The sequence below is a fragment of the Hemicordylus capensis genome, chromosome 1 (assembly GCF_027244095.1).
Source record: "Hemicordylus capensis ecotype Gifberg chromosome 1, rHemCap1.1.pri, whole genome shotgun sequence".
Lineage (NCBI taxonomy): Eukaryota > Metazoa > Chordata > Lepidosauria > Squamata > Cordylidae > Hemicordylus > Hemicordylus capensis.
The window spans coordinates 403,425,408-403,443,272 of record NC_069657.1 but is presented as its reverse complement, the minus strand read 5'-3'; the positions used below and the strand labels follow the sequence as shown (position 1 = coordinate 403,443,272).

The window sequence follows — 17,865 nt, the reverse complement described above, 5'->3', positions numbered from 1 at the left end:
CTTTCTCTCAGCAGAAATTTGGAGCTGTTACTAGTAAGAGGTTAATGATAACTGATTAAGGAAGGCAGGACTGCAATTTGTAGAGTACATATAAAGGGTTGTATCCAGTGTCTAGTTATATGTGTGGTTTTATTTCCCCAACCCACAAAATGGTGGTTGCTTCTTTCCTTGCTACTCCTGTCTCTTAGGTCTCTTAGTCCCAGAGCTGTATTGCCTTCTAGGACGTCTCTATGGCTCAATGGCTGTGCACATGGTTTGCACATGGAAAGTAAGTTCATTCTCCAGCATCTGCACCTAAGATTGATCCTGGGTAGGGGGGCAGGAGATCAGTGTAGACTAGGCCATGAGTTCCCAACCATGGATTCCTAGAGGCCTTGGACCACTTTGGCGGGATGATGGGAGTTGTAGTCCAACAACATTTGGGGCCCCAGGGTTGGGAACTCCTGGACTTCATAATACTTGAATAGATGGACCAATGTTCTTACTCAGAATGAAGCAGCCTGATATATGTTCTTAATACAAACTGCTGGTTTGTATTACCTTTAAAGCCCTGAATGACTTAGGTCGAGTTATCCTAGAGAGTGCCTTCTTCTGCACGATCCCCACTGCACATTAAGGTCATCTGAGGAGGTCTGTCTCCAGTTACCACCAGTTCATCTGCTGGTGACTCAAAGGAGGCCCTTCTTTGTAGCTGCTCCTGGGTTGTGGAATTAACTCCTGGTAGAAATCCGTAATCTGAGTTTATTACTGGCCTTTAGGAGAGCCCTTAAAATCTATTTGTTTGGCTGGCTTTGCAGGGTTTTAAAACTGTTGCAAATGTTCGGTCTGGTTCTCCAGGGCTTTTAACTGTTTCAATGTTTTAACTGTTAATTGGTTTTATGCTGTTTTTAAAGTTTTGATTTTAACTGTTAATTGATTTTAATTGTTTTTGTTTTGATGTAAACTGCCCTGAGCCATTTTTGGAAGGGTGGTATGTAAATCAAATAGGTAAGTAAATAAATAAATAAATAAATAAGGAGAAGCTGAAATAGTCCAGACCTGAATCTTGGCCAGGAAAACTCAGCAGAAGCACTTTCACTTGTGTTTTGGTTTTTAAAAATATTTGCTGTAGCAATGCTACAGTTTAAACTCCACCTCTGCCCTCCTCTTCACTTGTATATGTCATGGCTATGTTAAGATTCTCAAACCAATATGCGGCAAGGAAGTTTGTCTCCTTTGGGTGTTGTTAACTGTCTTCAAGATGGACAAAGTGGACTTTGAAGGGAGCAATGCTTTCAAAGAGTAAAAGCAAGCAAATAATTATTTTTATATATAAAAACAATAAGCTGTGCAAAAGATATTTTGAACTAAATAAAGGGATTCTAACTCACCTTTGGGGAATAAACTATTATTCAGTATAATTTGTGACAAGAAAAATATCTTTGCAAGTTTTCACACAAACTATGTTGCACTGTACAAAACCAGAAGTAACTGTTCTTATCAGCCTAACTTGATCTTAAATCTTATAAGCAACAGTTTTGTCCGCATGAAGATGAATTGCAATAAGGGTAAGAACAGGAGTGTGTGATAGATAGATAGAGAGATAGACAGATAGCCTGGACAATTTCAGCTTCTCTTTATGAGCATATATAAAGCTGTCCATCTGTTTAAATCAGGTAATGAAAGCACTTCCTTTCCACTTGTCCATTGTCCATTCCACGGAGAACGACTGCTTCCTCTTTAGAAAGCAGAGCAGAGAGATCAAAATATCTTCACAGAGCTTCACCAGATGTAAATTGATGCTCCTGTGAGGAAGAAGTGTGAAATGTGCACCTGTACAAGGGAGTGTGTGGCCAATAGAGAAGACAGGTATCTGTTTGTAGAATTCAAAAGGAAAAACAACCCCAAATAATGAAGCATGCTTCACATGCTTGAATCTGTTCTCCACTAAGTCTTAGCATGGTATATCCTGTCCATACTTGCTCTCTGTTTGTGGTACAAAGATTATGCACAGTGCAGAGAAAGTGGTCAGTGATAACTTTGTCTCCCTAATAATAGATAACTGAAGATTTATTCTAACATGCAGCTGAACACATTTTGGGCAGTGCAAAAACAACAGCAGTGCAATGGAAACTATGTTTTTGTGCAGTTGAGCATAACAAGAAAGTAGGTTGTTTCTTAAAAAGAAATAGAGGAGAAAAGAAAAAGAGAAAAAGAAACAGAACATAAAAATGCATAGTGGCTCCCACAGCTCCCCATACTGTGGAAAGTTCCATGCACGTTGTAATGGAACATGCGTACAGTAGTGCATGAGCGCTCTTTGTGCAGATGCAAAAATTGCACAGCATGACAGTGAAGCCATTATATATAATGGCCACTCTGTGCAAATTTGCATTTGCTCAAAGAGTTCTCTTGCATTACTGTACGCATGTTCTGTTACAACATGCCCGGAACTTTGCACAGTACATGAGCCACCATTTCCTTTCAATCATCATAATCTTATATGATATTAACAGTATATCAAAGCCTTCCTTTATTCTTTCCCATTCTTTGAAAGGGGCTTTCATTTTTCTTACTTCCTCTTTTGTCTTCCTCCTTCCTTCCCTTTTCCTCTCTCCCTGTTTCTTTCTTTTTCTGTCCATTCTCATTTCCCCTTCCTTTCTTTCTGTTTGAAAATTCTTGTGCTGTAGGAAACAAACCTAAGAATAAGCTTTGAGGGCCATCCAATGAAATTGATTGGCAGGAGAATAAGGGTAGGCTAAAGAAAACACTTCTTCATACAATGCATCATTAAATTATTGAATTAACTGCCAAAGATGTCACGGTGGTCACTAGTTTAGGTGTCTTTCAAAGGTGAATAGCCAAATTCATGGATAGTAGTCCTGAGTGGAATCTATATGAAATCTCCATGTTCAAAGTCAATTTGCCATGGAGTACAAGCTATTGGGGGACACTGGGGCAAAAAAACGGACTTTAAGCCTGTGATCTTCACTATTTTTCAAGCAGGGGGCACTTTGGCAAACACACAGACACAAACACACCTTGAATGGGAGAGCCAAAGCATAGCTTTGCATGGTGGGGATGTCATCTTCACATGGTTCCAGGGGGACTGTGCAGAATATTCAACTTTGGCCAATGCATCACACAGATTATTCAGGGGCCACCAGTGGCCCCCAGGCCTTACAGTGAAAAAGACTGCTTTATGCAGTCCTTCCTGGAAGCATCTGATTAGTTACTATGGGAAGGAGAATGCTGGAATAGATGGACTTTTGGTCTTTTCGATTGTGGGTTGAATTGCAGAGACCCTGCTTTGTAGCAGAGGAGGAGGGTGGGGGATGCAAGCAATTTTCATTTTATGAATAAAGTCCTGGCACTGGCAAATATGCTGAGTTTAGCTGACAAATCCATGTGGCTTCCTTCCCTTCAAACTGTATAATTCCTATCTTGGACAGGGAAATTATGTCCTCATCTTTGAATATGAGATGTGCACAGCAATGCAAATTTTTGAGGCATCTCTTGCAAAAGAAACTACCCATGGACATGAAGGTAACTGTTTCTCTTCTCTGTGTATTTTGGTGCAGCTTCAGGGAATCAGTGGCAAGGCACATCTTGTGATAAAGATGGTGTGAGTGGGCAGGAAATCATGACAAAGCCTTTACAACACAGTCTGAACTTGTGGTTTGGATGAAACCTCTTGGAAGCTTTAATATCTGCATCTAGTCCCTTAATGTACCCAAGTTACCAAATGTATCCAGATGTTTCTCATGAAAGGGCTAAATATGAGAAGTATGTGGGAAGAGGCGCAACTAGGTAGTTTTGGTGCCCGGACCTGAAGGGCTTCAGAGCCCCGCCCCCATGCTGTGAGTTAAAATTGAGAAGTTAATTTTTTAAAAAGAATTAAACCTATACCTGCCTCCAAAGACCCAGGGGGGGTCTCCTGCCACCACCCCATCCTGCCGCTGCCCCGTGGCGCTCAACGGCAGCACCAAAAACTTCAAGGATTCTAGCTGTGTCATGTGCGCAGGTGTGGGGTGAGCCGAGCAGGCCTCCCCCACCCACGTGGTGGAGGTGGCATTGGCGGGCGGAGTGGAAGAGGCCACTGGGATGAACGGTCAAACCCAGTGGCCACTCCCGCTCCACCTTCTGATGACTGCTTGGCTCACCCCCACACCCTGGCCACACACATGGCATGGCTAGAATGCTTGAAGTTTTTGGCTGCGGTTTGGTGCCGTGTGGCAGCAGCACGGTGAGGTGGCGGCAGGACCTTGGAGGCCATGGACCGGGTCCCCAAGGTCCAGGGTAAGAGTGCCTCTATATGCGGGACACCATGGATTGATTGATTGATTAATCACATTTTAAGACCATCCAAAATGCGAGTTCTCTGGGTGGTTTACAAGATGGTAAAAACCAATAAAAATATTAACACATTAAAATTTTAAATGTTAAAACTATTAAAACACAATTAAAACAGTTAAAACAATGTGTAATGAAAAGCCTGGGTGAACAAATGCATCTTGACTGACTTCTTTAAAATTGTAAGAGATGGGGAGGCTCTTATTTCAGCAGGAAGTGTGTTCCAAAGCCTCAGGGCAGCAACAGAAAAGGCCCGTCCCTGAGTAGCCACCAGATGAGCTGCTGGCAATTGCAGACAAACCTCTCCAGATGATCTCAATGAGCAAAGAAGGCGTTCTCTTAAATACCCGGGGCACAAGCTGTTTAGGACTTTATAGGTTATAACCAAAACCTTGTACTTTGCCCAGACACCAGTGTAGATCTTTTAAGATGGGAGTGATATGGTCTCTCTGAGATGACCCAGAGACCAATCAGGCTGCTGCTAACTGCAGTTTCCGGACTATGTACAAAGGCAGCCCTACATAGAGTGCATTTCAGTAGTCAAGTTTGGAGGTGATCAGCAGATGTACTACTGTTCTGAGGTCATTTATCTCAAGAAATGGATGCAGCTGGCGTATCAGCCAAAGCTGATAAAAGGCACCTCTGGCCACTGCCTCAACCTGGGACACCAGGGAGAGCTTTGTGTCCAGAAGCACTCCCAGACTCTGTACCTGTTCCTTCTGGGGAAGTGTGACCCCATCCAGAACTGGCAGATCAAAATCATCTCCTGAGTTCAGACCCCACACAATAAGTACCTCCGTCTTATCTGAATTCAGCCTCAGCTTGTTACCTCTCGTCCAGCCCATCACTGCCTCCAGGCAGGCATTTAGGGAGGTTATGCCTTCTCCTGATGATGCTGACATGGAGAAATAGATATGGGTGTCATCAGCATACTAATAACACCCTGCAACAAATCTCCTGATGATCTTTCCCAGCGGTTTCATGTAGATGTTAAACAACATTGGAGACAATACAAAGCCCTGATGGACACCATATCGAAGTACATTTTTTGAAGAATAACAGTCTCTGAGGGACACCATCTGGAATCTGCCCGAGAGATAAGAGTGGAACCACTGCAAAGCAGTGCCTCCCACCCCCAACCCCCTAAGAGTCTCCAGAAGGATACTATGGTCAGTAGTATCGAAAGCCGCTGAGAAGTCCAAAAGGACAAACAGAGTCCTTCCTCTGTCAATTCCCAATTAGAGATCATCTAATTGCAGTAGTCAATTACTTCCTCTGTCAATTCCCAATTAGAGATCATCCATCAGGCCGACCAAGGCAGTCTCCACCCCATAGCCTACCCAAAAGCCGGTCTGAAACGGGTCTAGATAATCAGTTTCATCCAAGACTGCCTGGAGTTGGGAGGCCACCACCCTCTCAATTACCTTGCCCCACCACGGAAGGTTGGAGACGGGCCTATAGTTGCTCAACTCTGAGGAATCCAAGGCAGGCTTCTTCAGAAGTGGTCTAATAATTGCCTCCTTAAGGCAAGGAGGCATCCTGCCCTCCCTCAGAGAAGCATTTATGATCTCTACTAGGCCTTCTACAACAACCTCCCTGCCAGATTGTATTAGCCATGTCGGGCAAGGGTCAAGAGAACCAGTGGTAGACTGCATCGCTCCAAGCAGCTTGTCCACATCCTCACGAGTCACAAACAGAAACTGATCCAGCCTAACCACATAGGAGTAGTTACTGGACACCTCTGATCCAGACATTGCAGTAATTGTGGGGTCTAAATCCAAGTTGGCCTGAACACGAGAGATTTTTATCCTGTATTAGGCAATTAGGTGTATTTAGACTGTATTAGGTAGGGTTGTATTTCTTCTCTTTTGATTTGTACCAAATCTGAATCAACCCTATTTTGTATTTTGTCCAAAATTAAGCCTTCCGAATCACCCCAGTTTTGTTTTGTATCCAAATCTGAATCTGAATTAATTCAGATTAAAAATGGGTCACATGGTCAAAAGAGTGGGTGGGGGTTATAGTGCCCAATGAGTGGAAGCTACCAGAAAAATTTCAAAGGAATTGGGCAAACTGCTGATTTTGGGTGAATTTTTGAAGTTTGCGCATCTTTCAGATTTTCCCCATAGGGTATAATGGAGGTTTCAGGAAAAGTATAGTTTTATGTGGGGGCAGGGGAACTGTGGCCCAGAGTGGAGTGTGGTGGGTGGTAGTGCCCAGTTGATACAAGGAAGCTACCACATTTTTTTCAGAGGAATTTGTCAAAGGGCTGATTTTTAAAGAATTAATGAAGTTACACATCTTTCAGATCTTCCTCGTAGGGTATAATGGAGGTTTCTGCAGTCCCATAACTCCACTTGAGGGGCATTGGGGTGGCCCAGAGCAAGTGGAAGTGTAGTGCACATAGGGTGCCAACCACCCACATGGGTTGCCAACCCATGAAGTACAGGGTTTTTTTGTTCTAGAGGTGTTCTAAGAGTAGATTCTCTTGTAGCATATGAGAATGGATTCATGGTTTTTCATTAAAAATCTCATTTGCTACCAGAGAATCTAAACTCAACACCTCAGAAACAACAAAGCCCAGTACTCCAATGGGCTAGCAATCCAGGAGGGTGGTTGGCACCCTCTGTGGACTACACCACCACTCACTTCGGGCCATCCCAGTGCCCCCCCAGGTGGAGTTATGGGGCTGCTGAAACCTCCATTATTCCCTATGGGAAAAAATCTTAAAGATGCGTAAACCTCAAAAATTCCTAAGAAATCAGCCCTTTGTCCTATTTGGAATCTGGGTGCACCACCCTTGGGGCACTGCCACCCAACCCACAGTTTTGCCCCTGAAGCCCCACATAAGCAAGTTGAAAGAGTGAAGAGAATGATGAACAACGACACTTAATTTTTTGGCACAGTTATTTGAGAATTTTGCAGCGGGCGTGATCCTGTCCCTGTGGCACTAGCACAGCAGCACAACCCATTTGTGGATTCAAGCAATCTTTCAATAAAAACACTCCCTCCCCATGGAACAGTGACCACAGGTTATTTGAGATAGCAAGATAGACCAACGAGCCAGCGTGGTGTAGTGGTTAGAGTGCCGGACTAGGACCAGAGAGACCCGAGTTCAAATTCCCATTCAGCCATGGTACTAGCTGGGTGACTCTGGGCCATTCACTTCTCTCAGCCTAACCTACTTCACAGGGTTGTTGTGAGGAGAAACCTAAGTATGTAGTACACTGCTCTGGGCTCCTTGGAGGAAGAGCGGAATATAAAATGTAAAAAAATACATAGAAATAAAATAAAACTGCCTTGGTACAATGGAACAGCTTCAAATGTTCATTTAACTGAAGTGGAGTGAGCTGTAGCCCAAACAAATCAGCCTACTGCTCAGAATTGTTGAGATTTATCATCACTGCATTTAAGAAAGTGCAAAACCATGCATCATGGTTACAAGAAAGAGAGACGTAACTAAGATTCCTGGGGATGTCAATAAATTGGGATATTCCCCACCCCCCTCCTTTTGTCTCCTGTAGTCCCATGTGGATGACCTGTCCCTGCAATGGCAAAAGTTGTGAAACACTGGCTTAGACATCATGTCCCACCAAATTACAAATTACATTAGACTGCTCATCTTGGGCAACAAAACTTAGACACCACTATAACTCATAAAAATCAGAAGAAAAACAAAAAAGCTCTTCAAAAGACCCCTGAACAAGTCAAGAGATCCTTTCTAAACCTTTGGAAAGAATAACCTGTGTAACTTCAGAACTTTCCTAACCAGCTTCTCGAAAAGCTTCTCCACACAATTTATACCATGGCTCTTAGCAAGAGCTTTGGAATTGCATTGAGCTCCCAAAGATATTTGGATATTTCTGTCTCAAAATGCTGTCTTCCAAATCCCTTTGCAAGGTCAGTTTGCATTTCAATCACACTGAATACAACACATACTTAACTAAACCATTCAAGCTCAAAAGCTTTTTGCATATCTTATCTTCTGCTAATCACTCAGTGCCTCAGCTGGAGAGGGAGAGTCAGAGAAGTCAATTTCAATTGCAATGCTTTTCCAAAGAACAAAGCATTCTGTCCGAAACACAGTCATTTTGGTTTGGAAACAAAAATCTCTGTTTTTTAATTCTTGATTTTGTTTTGGTTACAAAACCTCCAAAATTGCCATTTTCGGGCACAAAACAGTTTGTACCCAAATCAAAATGCACAAGCCTAGTATTCGGCAATGAAACAACAATAAAGGTAATTCATATGACCCTCTGCTGGGCCAGAATGGGTGGGCAGAAGGGGGGAAGGCAGGAGAGCACCTACCTTCCCCAAGACGATCTAGCGGTGATCACAGCTGCATGGCCTGCACACCTACACAACTGGACCTGTTGCAAGCTGCATGGAATTCTGGAGACTGGGAGAATGCATCCTGGCCTCCAGATGTCCCACAATGCACTGCACAATGAGCGCAGTGCATTGAGGGATTCCGCCATGAGTTGGGCACTCTAGACACTCTATGTCTGCTTGGGCTGCATGCAGTTAGGATGAGAAAAGTATAGGTACCAAAGTAGTTCTTTGGTGTGGTTGCTGTTTCTTGCTGCACTTGTAGCTGCCCATTTCTTTTGAAGCTGCTGTTTCAAGTGGAGTGACCATTTCAAGTAGGCTGCCCCCCCTTTAGATTTAATAACACAGTAATGGCCTGTAAACACAATACCACTCACTTATTGAAACCATATTCACCAAGGCTGAGCTCCCACATGGGGGAGGGCATATGTGTTCAATTGCCGCAAACCCTTGGTAAATATGTTTTTAATAAGGCACTGGTATTATTTAATGCTTGGGGAGTAACAACTACTGAAACCCAGAGCCAAGACTGAACACTAATAAGATGGGGTTTTGAAGATTACACAAAGCAGTTCATTCCTTTGCAGCTGAAATGACCCCACCCTGGGTTTATTTTAAGTCCTGTGGCTCATCAGAGCTTAGCCTGGGATCAGCACTGGAACATGTGAAGCAATCACAATACCAGAGAGGGCTTCTAAGCTCTGTTCCTGGAGGCCCAAGTGCCTTCTGTGGCCAAAGATACCAGCATACCTGCCTTGGTGACCTCTTGATTGGATTAGACCAAGTCTGGTTGCTTTTGAAAAGTATTCTGAAAATGCAACTGGTCATATGAATGCCATTGGTCTGTCCATCTAGCTCAGTTTGCAGAGGCTAGCTCTCTAGGGTTACATGCAGGGGTCTTTCTCAGCCCTATTTAGGATGGCAGTGACTGAACTTAAAACTGTTTACATGCAGAGCAACATAAGCTTTACCATTGAATTACAGCCTCTCCCATAAATGCAGTCCCTTCCCTAAATGGTCCAAGGTGCCACAGGTTTTAACAAGATCTAGCAGAACAGAACATGTAGATGCTCTGCTCTGAGAGTTTCATTGGCTCCCTACTAGTTTTTACTGAGTTCAAAATGCTGATCTTGACCTTTAAAGTCTAGTGTGTGGTCTGTGGCAGAACCTAAAAAAAAATCAAAATCATCCCATATGTATCCCCTTGGACTCTGAGATATTTCAATGTGCTCCAGCTCTAGGCCTCTTTGAGCTACATGGTGAAGTGGAGTAGGGACTTCTCCATGGTAGCTCCCTCCTGCTGGAAGTTACTCCCTGCTTTGGGATGCTTATCTTGATGGTTCTTTGTGGACTTTTAAAAGGCTAGTAAAGAGGTTCTTATCTGAGAAGACTGTTAATGCATGCGTGTGGTGTTTGCTGGACTGGTGGAGTTCTTTCTATGCTTTTTGAATTTTTTATGAAGATTATTTACGATATATTTGTTTGCTGCCATCAGAGCCTACTGTTAACTAGTCTGGTGGGATATAAACAAAGATAAACAAAAAGAGAAAGCATGTGCAGAGAGCATTTCCCTTACCAATAAATAACCAGAACCTGCTTTACATGTTCTTGTAATTAAAGGGCATTATTTCCATGTCGAAGCAAACCTGACATCCTGAGTTCCTTTCTCCTATCTCATGAATACCTGTAGAAAATTACATTCTGCATAGCACCCTGCCAGTCCAAGAGTGGGGCATGTGCGTTGGTTCCATGAGATTCCAAAGCCCATCCATGCTGCCAGTGAAGGCGGAGAGGCTTTGTGGCTAATAAAGATTGAGTCCTTGTTGTAGCAAGTGTTTTGGGGGGGTTCAAAAGTGCCTTCAAGCAATTTGGGGTTTGTTTTTTCCGAAATTTCCCGGAGGTTCAATTTGCTCACTCCTCTTGCTTATTCTTGGTGATTTTAAGGGATTTCAGGTGATTTTTGGTAATTTTTTGGTATTTTTTCCTTTGGGTTTTTGGTCTTTTTGCAACCGCAGTTCCTCTAACCCCCTGATTCCCGTTGATTTCAATTGCTCGCCAACCATGACTTTACCAATGGCGAGGCTTTTCCAGAACAGAACCCTCGCAGTTGTACTCTGGTGCAAATTTGGAATAATGAACTCACTAGAGCAGGCCTGCTCAACTTTGGGCCCTCAGCTGTTTTGGGACTACAACTCCCATAATCACCAGCCTCAGTGGCTAATAGCCAAGGACTATGGGAACTGTAGGCCAACATCTGCAGGAGAGCCAAAGTTGAACAGGCCTGCACTAGAGCAGTAGACACAATTGCTCCTAAGCATCCTCTCTGACCTACTTCAGAATTAGCCCCATTGGTATTCAGAAGAATTACGGGAGCTAAAGTGGCGAGGTTGATGACTAGAGCCCAAATGGAGAAAGTCTCAACTTGAATCCTCCAAGTCAAAGCACAGAGCATATCTGAAGATCTATGCTGTGGCAATACGTGTGACAAGAAGCAATTCTTTTTGGTTCACATTGCATTCGCAAGTTCACATCCAGTGGAGTTGTCTAGGGTTGTGAGAAGGCCTAGGGTTGTGAGAAGGTTTAGGGTTGTGAGAAGGCCCCCTTCTCCTTATATCCTTATTTAGAACCACTGGTTACCTGCAGTGATGCTTTTAATTATTTTTTCTCTTTGACAAAATCTCTCGTATTTGAGCTGAAATGGATTCTACAATTAGGGCAGAGTCTGTTATGAAGGTATCTAGCAAGTCTTATGTGGTCAGACTGGATCGCTTTCAGTTGATTTAACTTTCAGAGAATTTCAGGAGAAATCAGGGACATTGGATAAAGAATTAGAAACCCAATATAAGGAACTCAAAGAGGTTAAATACAACGAATTTATTAGAGATCTAAGGGATTATGAAAATGATCGAGTGTATTAATGGCAGAAAGAAAAGAACAGTCGGAGTAGCTAAAGGAAATCAGTTTTATCTTACTTCAGATATGAGTACAGATATGGAAGACCCTGTGGAAGACAATGAGGCACATAATTCTATGGGCAATGATAGACCACGGCATCAGGATAATAGATTCTCCAGACCATTTTTAGGCAAACCCAGAGCCAGGATACAAGACAAAGGACTCAGAATGAAGGAGTACAGAACATTCTACAAACAGAGAATGCCACGATAGTCCAGTTATCAATTAAAGGATGTGGAAATTGAAGTCTTGAACAAGGACTTATCATTTATCCCTACGCCTAGAAACAATTCATTTGACACTGTGTTGGAACTTCAACAATTGTTTCGTAAAATCAGATTGAAGGATTTTTAAAAGAATAACCCACGATCACGCTCCAGAAATAATGGATTTCAAACCTATATCCACTTTTAATCCTTCAACGAATAATGCACATATTAAAGTTTTTCAAGATATAGTCATGGGGGAGGTTTGGTTTCAAAATTAGGGGACCATAATTATAGGACATGGTACAATCTTACTAGAGAGAAAAGGGCAGTGTTGAATCACCTCAACAGGAGGACATTATTTTCAAACCAGCAGACAAAGGAGGTACATTGGTGATTTCTCTTTCACCTCCATTGAGAAACCTTCAGCACATTCAACTTCTTCCAACTTCTATAGAGACTATTTTAGTATCATGTTATATATATATATGTGATTGTGATGGTAACAATTGAGTTTTTAACATCCTATCTGGGCTGTGTCCCTTGGATATCCAACTAATTGGATAGTTAAATCTTATTTTCATTGTAATTAAAGGAGATACACACACAGAGTAAGACACATCTGTTTTCTCAGGCTTTAAATTAGAATTAATTTTAAATGGTTTAACTCTTTTTATCTTGTGAACTTACTTTGTTTCACTCTGAGAGTAGTTTTTAATTGTTTTGTTTAAACTGTTTGTTTTATTTTTTTATATTGTAATTTGGATTGTGTACACTGCCTGGACCACCTTAAGTGGTGCAGCGGGGAAATGCTTGACTAATAAGCAGAAGGTTGCCAGTTCGAATCCCCGCTGGTATGTTTCCCAGACTATGGGAAACACCTTTATCGGGCAGCAGCAATATAGGAAGATGCTGAAAGGCATCATCTCATACTGTGTGGGAGGAGGCAATGGTAAACCTCTCCTGTATTCTACCAAAGACAACCACATGGCTCTGTGGGCACCAGGAGTCGAAATTGACTTGATGGCACACTTTACCTTTACGCTGCCTGGAGATGTATATGTCATTTTATATGGTATATAAAAATGATAGATAAAAAATAAATAAATAAATAAATAAATAGTAGCCATGGAGTCTCTGCTTTTCCTAGCAGCGTGGATGGGCTATGGAGTTGCACAGAATCACCGCGTGCACCCCACTCTGGGATCAGTGGGCTGCTGCCTGCACAGAATGTAAGCTCAAGTTCTATCTGCTCAGCTTATGAGGCAGCTTTGATTCTCTGTCTTATGTCATTCAGGCCCAACGTATCTCAGGCCCAATTTAAACATGCTTCTGCCACACAAAAAGCATTTCTCTTTATATTTAGTCCATGTGGTCATCATCATGTTTTAGGCCAGCTCATTCTCAAGCATTGTTTGTATGCTGTTGATCTGGTGCCCCATTGGATGCCAGCCTGATGTGCAGATATAGCATGCAGATGGGCATGCAAATGAATACCCTTTTAGTGTGGTGGTGGTGGTGGTGATGTGGAGCATCTACACTGGAGGCCTTTCACGTAGCAATGTGTCATAGGTTGCTCGTAGAGGGCTCTTTCTTATAGCTGCTTTAGCCTGGCATTGAAAAGTGCTACAAGTCTGTCTACATACCGCTGTATAAGTGCAGCTGTGTCCTAAACTGGAATGCTAACACTCTTCCACTGTAACAGAGCAAATCTTCTCTCCATTCCACACCTGGATCAATAACATTCTAAACTTGAGGATCCACCCTGCTCTGCATCTGTTCAGTCTACTGTTTGACTAGATCCTACACACAAACTGTATACACATAGGCTCTATTGTGAACTCTGCTTTTTGGCCAGGGAATAGAAGCTTAGTTATTTCCTTTTGCCATTAAGACAAAGAAAAGAGAAAAGAGGATTTTTCTTCCCACCAAAAGGCTTAGGTCATAAAATGAAACAGCCTTTAAGAATGGAAACTATTCTTTCTCTGGTTTGAATACTGGTCCATATTACCATATCATTTGCAGGCTCTGAAGACCCTTACTGTGCTGCTGGTTCTTTAACTCAATTGTGGGATGCAGATGGCCGGGTGCTTCAGAAAGCTAGTGGACCTTATTCAGCAGACAACAAAATTTGATGAATAAAAACTGCTATCAAATTTTTAGACCAAGGTCCGCAAAGGTCTTCCTAAATGTACATTCCAAACTCAAATAAGCTCAAGATTTCCACTTCCTGCATAATGTTTGCAGTTCACATTACGATTGCAAGATATGATCAGAAAATTTGTCTTTTATAATAATCTGGCCTAATTATGAAGCAATGTAAGAAGTGATATAAACATAACCTTTTGAACCTCATATTAATTTGTCTAAATAAAAAAACGTACATAGAATTTACCTTAAATAGTTAGGACAGGAGGTTTCAGCTTGTTAACATATGTCCTGTAGTTGGAGAATAATGCAGATTAGCTCATCTATAGATAGAATGTAGCACTTTTCCAGATACAGGTTCATTCATCATTTTAATTTTCTGGTGCATAGTTCTGTTGAGAAAAGTGAAGATGATGCATTAACAGAACTGCACAACTTGAGAATGCACAACTTGGGAGCTCACAGGGTAAATGCAGCCCACCAGCTATGGACAGTGATTCAGCAGGGCTTTAATAAAGCCAAGCTGGGATTGCAGAAGGAAGGAAGGAAGGGCGGGGAGTGGGGGAGTTTGCATCAAGCAGTTGTAAGACCACAATGGTTAGTTTACTACATTCAGTTTGATGCCTCATAAGTTATGCAGACCTGCATTAAAAGTTGAGGAGCTGTTTAAAACAAATTGGGAACAGACAATGGCTGACATGTGGTGCAGCCTTCATGGGGATGGGAGGATATTATGGCACTGCTGCTGTGGGCACAAAAGCAGTGGTGCCACTGGGGAGGATGGCGGTTTCACTATCAGCATTACCATAGTTCCCCCCCACTTGCCACAATGGGAGAAACTACGGTAACACTATTGACACAACTGATGTCTAGTGCTTCCATGTCACAGCAGCAGTGCCACAATACCCTCTTGTCCCCATTGAGGCTGCACATCAAGTCAGCGACTTACGTTTTGCAATAATCTGCTTGAATTGAGTTGGTGCAGTGCCTTTTGTGGTAATTGCACAAACCACCAAAAGTACAGGGCTGAGGCAGCCTTACGGATATTTTGCTGGTTAAGAGGCAGTCTTGGAGGAAATAGAAGACAATAATTCAGTGGAAGGGGAAACTGCTCTGGGCTAGGTATCTGTGCTCAGCAGTGGGTCTAGCATACTACACTCAGGGGCCTTCAGTATGATAGGAACATAGGAGCATAGGAAGCTGCCATATACTAAGTCAGACCATTGGTCTATCTAGCTCAGTATAGTCTTCACAGACTGGCAGGAGCTTCTCCAAGGTTGCAGGCAGGAATCTCTCTCTGCCCTATCTTGGAGATGCCAGGGAGGGAACTTGGAACCTTCTGCTCTTCCCAGTGGCTCCATCCCTGAGGGAATATCTTACAGCACTCACACTTCTAGTCTCCCATTCATATGCAACCAGGGTGGACCTTGCTTAGCTAAAGGGACAATTCATGATTGGGTGGGGTGCGGGAGGCAAGGTTAAGCCTACCTTCCCTACAGACAATCCTAGACTGGCCTCAATCGTGCTGTTCTGTCACACACATGATCACTGCAGCAGCAACCAGCAAGGTGTTGCTGAGGCTGGGGGAACCCCACAATGCACTGCGTGATGAGCAGGATGCATTGGGGGATTCCCTGGGGGACAAGTGCTCTAGGCACCCATCTCTGTGTCAATGCAGGTTGCAAGCCCTTGCTTGCAACCCATGCTTGCTCTGTTAAAGCCAGGTTTGGAGCAGGATGTGGATCCTGGTGGTTCTCATGGGCAGCCAAACCCAGGCTTGTCTGCCTAAGCCTGGGCTTGGCTGCTTGTGAAAACAGCCTCCCGTTGAATGTATCCTGCAAAATGGCACAAGACATGTAAGGACCCCTGTTAAGGGCCGACAGGGTGTTCATGCATTCTCAGTGTACAGCATTCACCCCACTGTCATGAACACTAGACTAAAAATGCAGTCACCATCACCACATGATGCCTTCTCATGCATCTAGGCACTATGATAAATTTTGAATTCTTTATTGGAATTTAGAAGAGCCCTAAAGACCTACCTGTTCGGCCTGGCCTTCCAGTGCTCTTAAATTGTTTTAAAGGGTCTTTGATGTTTGTGAACCACCCTGAGCTATTTTGTAAGGGCAGTCTAAAAATCAATCAAACAAACAAACAAATAAATAAATATGATAGCTCATGCATTTGCACCAATAGCAAGAATAGCTCTGCAGGACCTCTTTCTTTTCTGGCTTTGCATCCTTCAGTTTTGGCAGCACACCAAGATGGTACTAGTCAGTCTGGACCACTAACATTCTGTCCAGATGGTAGCCCTATCAGGTAAGCATAAATGTTCATTAGGGGTACTACTGCCCACATGTTCTGGAACAAAAGCAAAGTTCCTGTCTGGACAAAGATATGAGAGATGGAAAATATAAACTTAGGCTTCCTAGTGAAGACATATTTCTTCAGGCAACTCCCCTATGAAGTATTTCAGTCAGTGTTGAATTAACATTTCCTTCTTGGGGCTATCATGATATCTGCCAGGATTCCTGCAGCCATAGGTTCTGAACCCAGCTATAAGACACCAGGAATACTCCTGTTGAACTTAGATATTATTTGAATTTTTTTTTAAAAATGACAAGGGAATTTCCGAAGAATTATGTGGCCTTTTGAATGTGCTAGGATCCTTTGTTGTTGAAGCTCTTCTGTTATTTCCTGCTAACTGAGCAAAGAGGCACCTTTTAAAAGTAGCGATTCTCTTTAATTAGCATGGGGAGAGCAACTGGCCTTAATCATCCCCAACACAGCATCCCTCCAGTGGCTGTTGCTGGTGTCTGTCTTGTGTGTTTGCTTGTTTTTTAGATTGTGAGCCCTTTGGGGTTAGGGAGCCGTTTTAAAAATTTATTAATTTATATCTATGGAAACCACTTTGGGAACTTTTGTTGAAAAGTGGTAGATAAATATCCATCATATTTGTAATCCTCTCCTCAGTCCTCTTCTCCAATTGAACTAGCATATCTGCTAGCCACCTGATTGATCTCAGTTTTCAAATGTATTTGGATTTTTATGGAATCATATGAGTGATTGCAATCATGGAGACAAACAGAAGCCTTCCTCACAGGGTATGATCCACACTGTCTACAGAGTAGGCTCAGCTAAGAATGTTATGCCAAAGACCACCTAGTGAACTTGTTTCCTCCAACACTTTAAAATAAAAAATTGACAAGCTTGCAATACCACAATTCTCATATGCAGAATCAGTACTTGAATGTGCCCCTCCCCACTATTACACAATACTGAAAGCTCTACTCTACCTTCTGGATCCTGTATAAATTTTTTCTGCAATTGCCCGTCCTCTATCAATGTAAAAGCCAGGTTCTTTAGGTTATACTAGAAAAAAGTAATTATTCAACAATAATTTTTCAGCAGTTCAAAATATACACAGCATAAGAACAGCCCTGCTGGACTAGGCCCAAGGTCCATCTAGTTCAGCATCCTATCTCTCACAGTGGCCTATCAGATACCTCTGGGAAGCCCACAAATGGTAGATGAAGGCATGCCCTCTCTGATGTTGTTTCCACTGGTATTTAGAGGCATCTTGCCTTTGAGGCTGGCGGTGGCCTAGTAGCTACTGACAGACCTGGCCATCACCATATCCCGTGACAGAGAGTTCGACATTAATTATGTGCTGCATGAAGAAGTACTTCCTTTTGTCAGTCCTTCCAATCAGTATCATGGGATGACACCTGGTTCTAGTTTTGTGAGAGAGGGAATAAACATTCTCTCTTCCACGACATGCATAATTTTATAGACCTTTATCATATCTCCCTAATTCAGCTTTTTTCTGAACTAGCCTGTTCTCAAATTGAAGGTGCTCTTGGCCACTGATCATCTTGGTTGCACTCTTCTGCAC

The 17,865-nt window shown here is 42.8% G+C and overlaps 1 long non-coding RNA gene across 1 annotated transcript; it reads right to left on the bottom strand.

Annotated features, from left to right (window-relative positions):
• Positions 1 to 2,442: 2,442 nt before the first annotated feature.
• LOC128349511 (uncharacterized) lies at positions 2,443 to 17,336 on the bottom strand. Its single transcript, XR_008318837.1, has 3 exons — positions 17,267 to 17,336; positions 14,218 to 14,362; positions 2,443 to 2,663 (listed from the first exon to the last, which is right to left on the bottom strand). It is a non-coding gene; the product is annotated as an uncharacterized LOC128349511 (long non-coding RNA).
• Between the last annotated feature and the right edge of the window lie 529 nt (positions 17,337 to 17,865).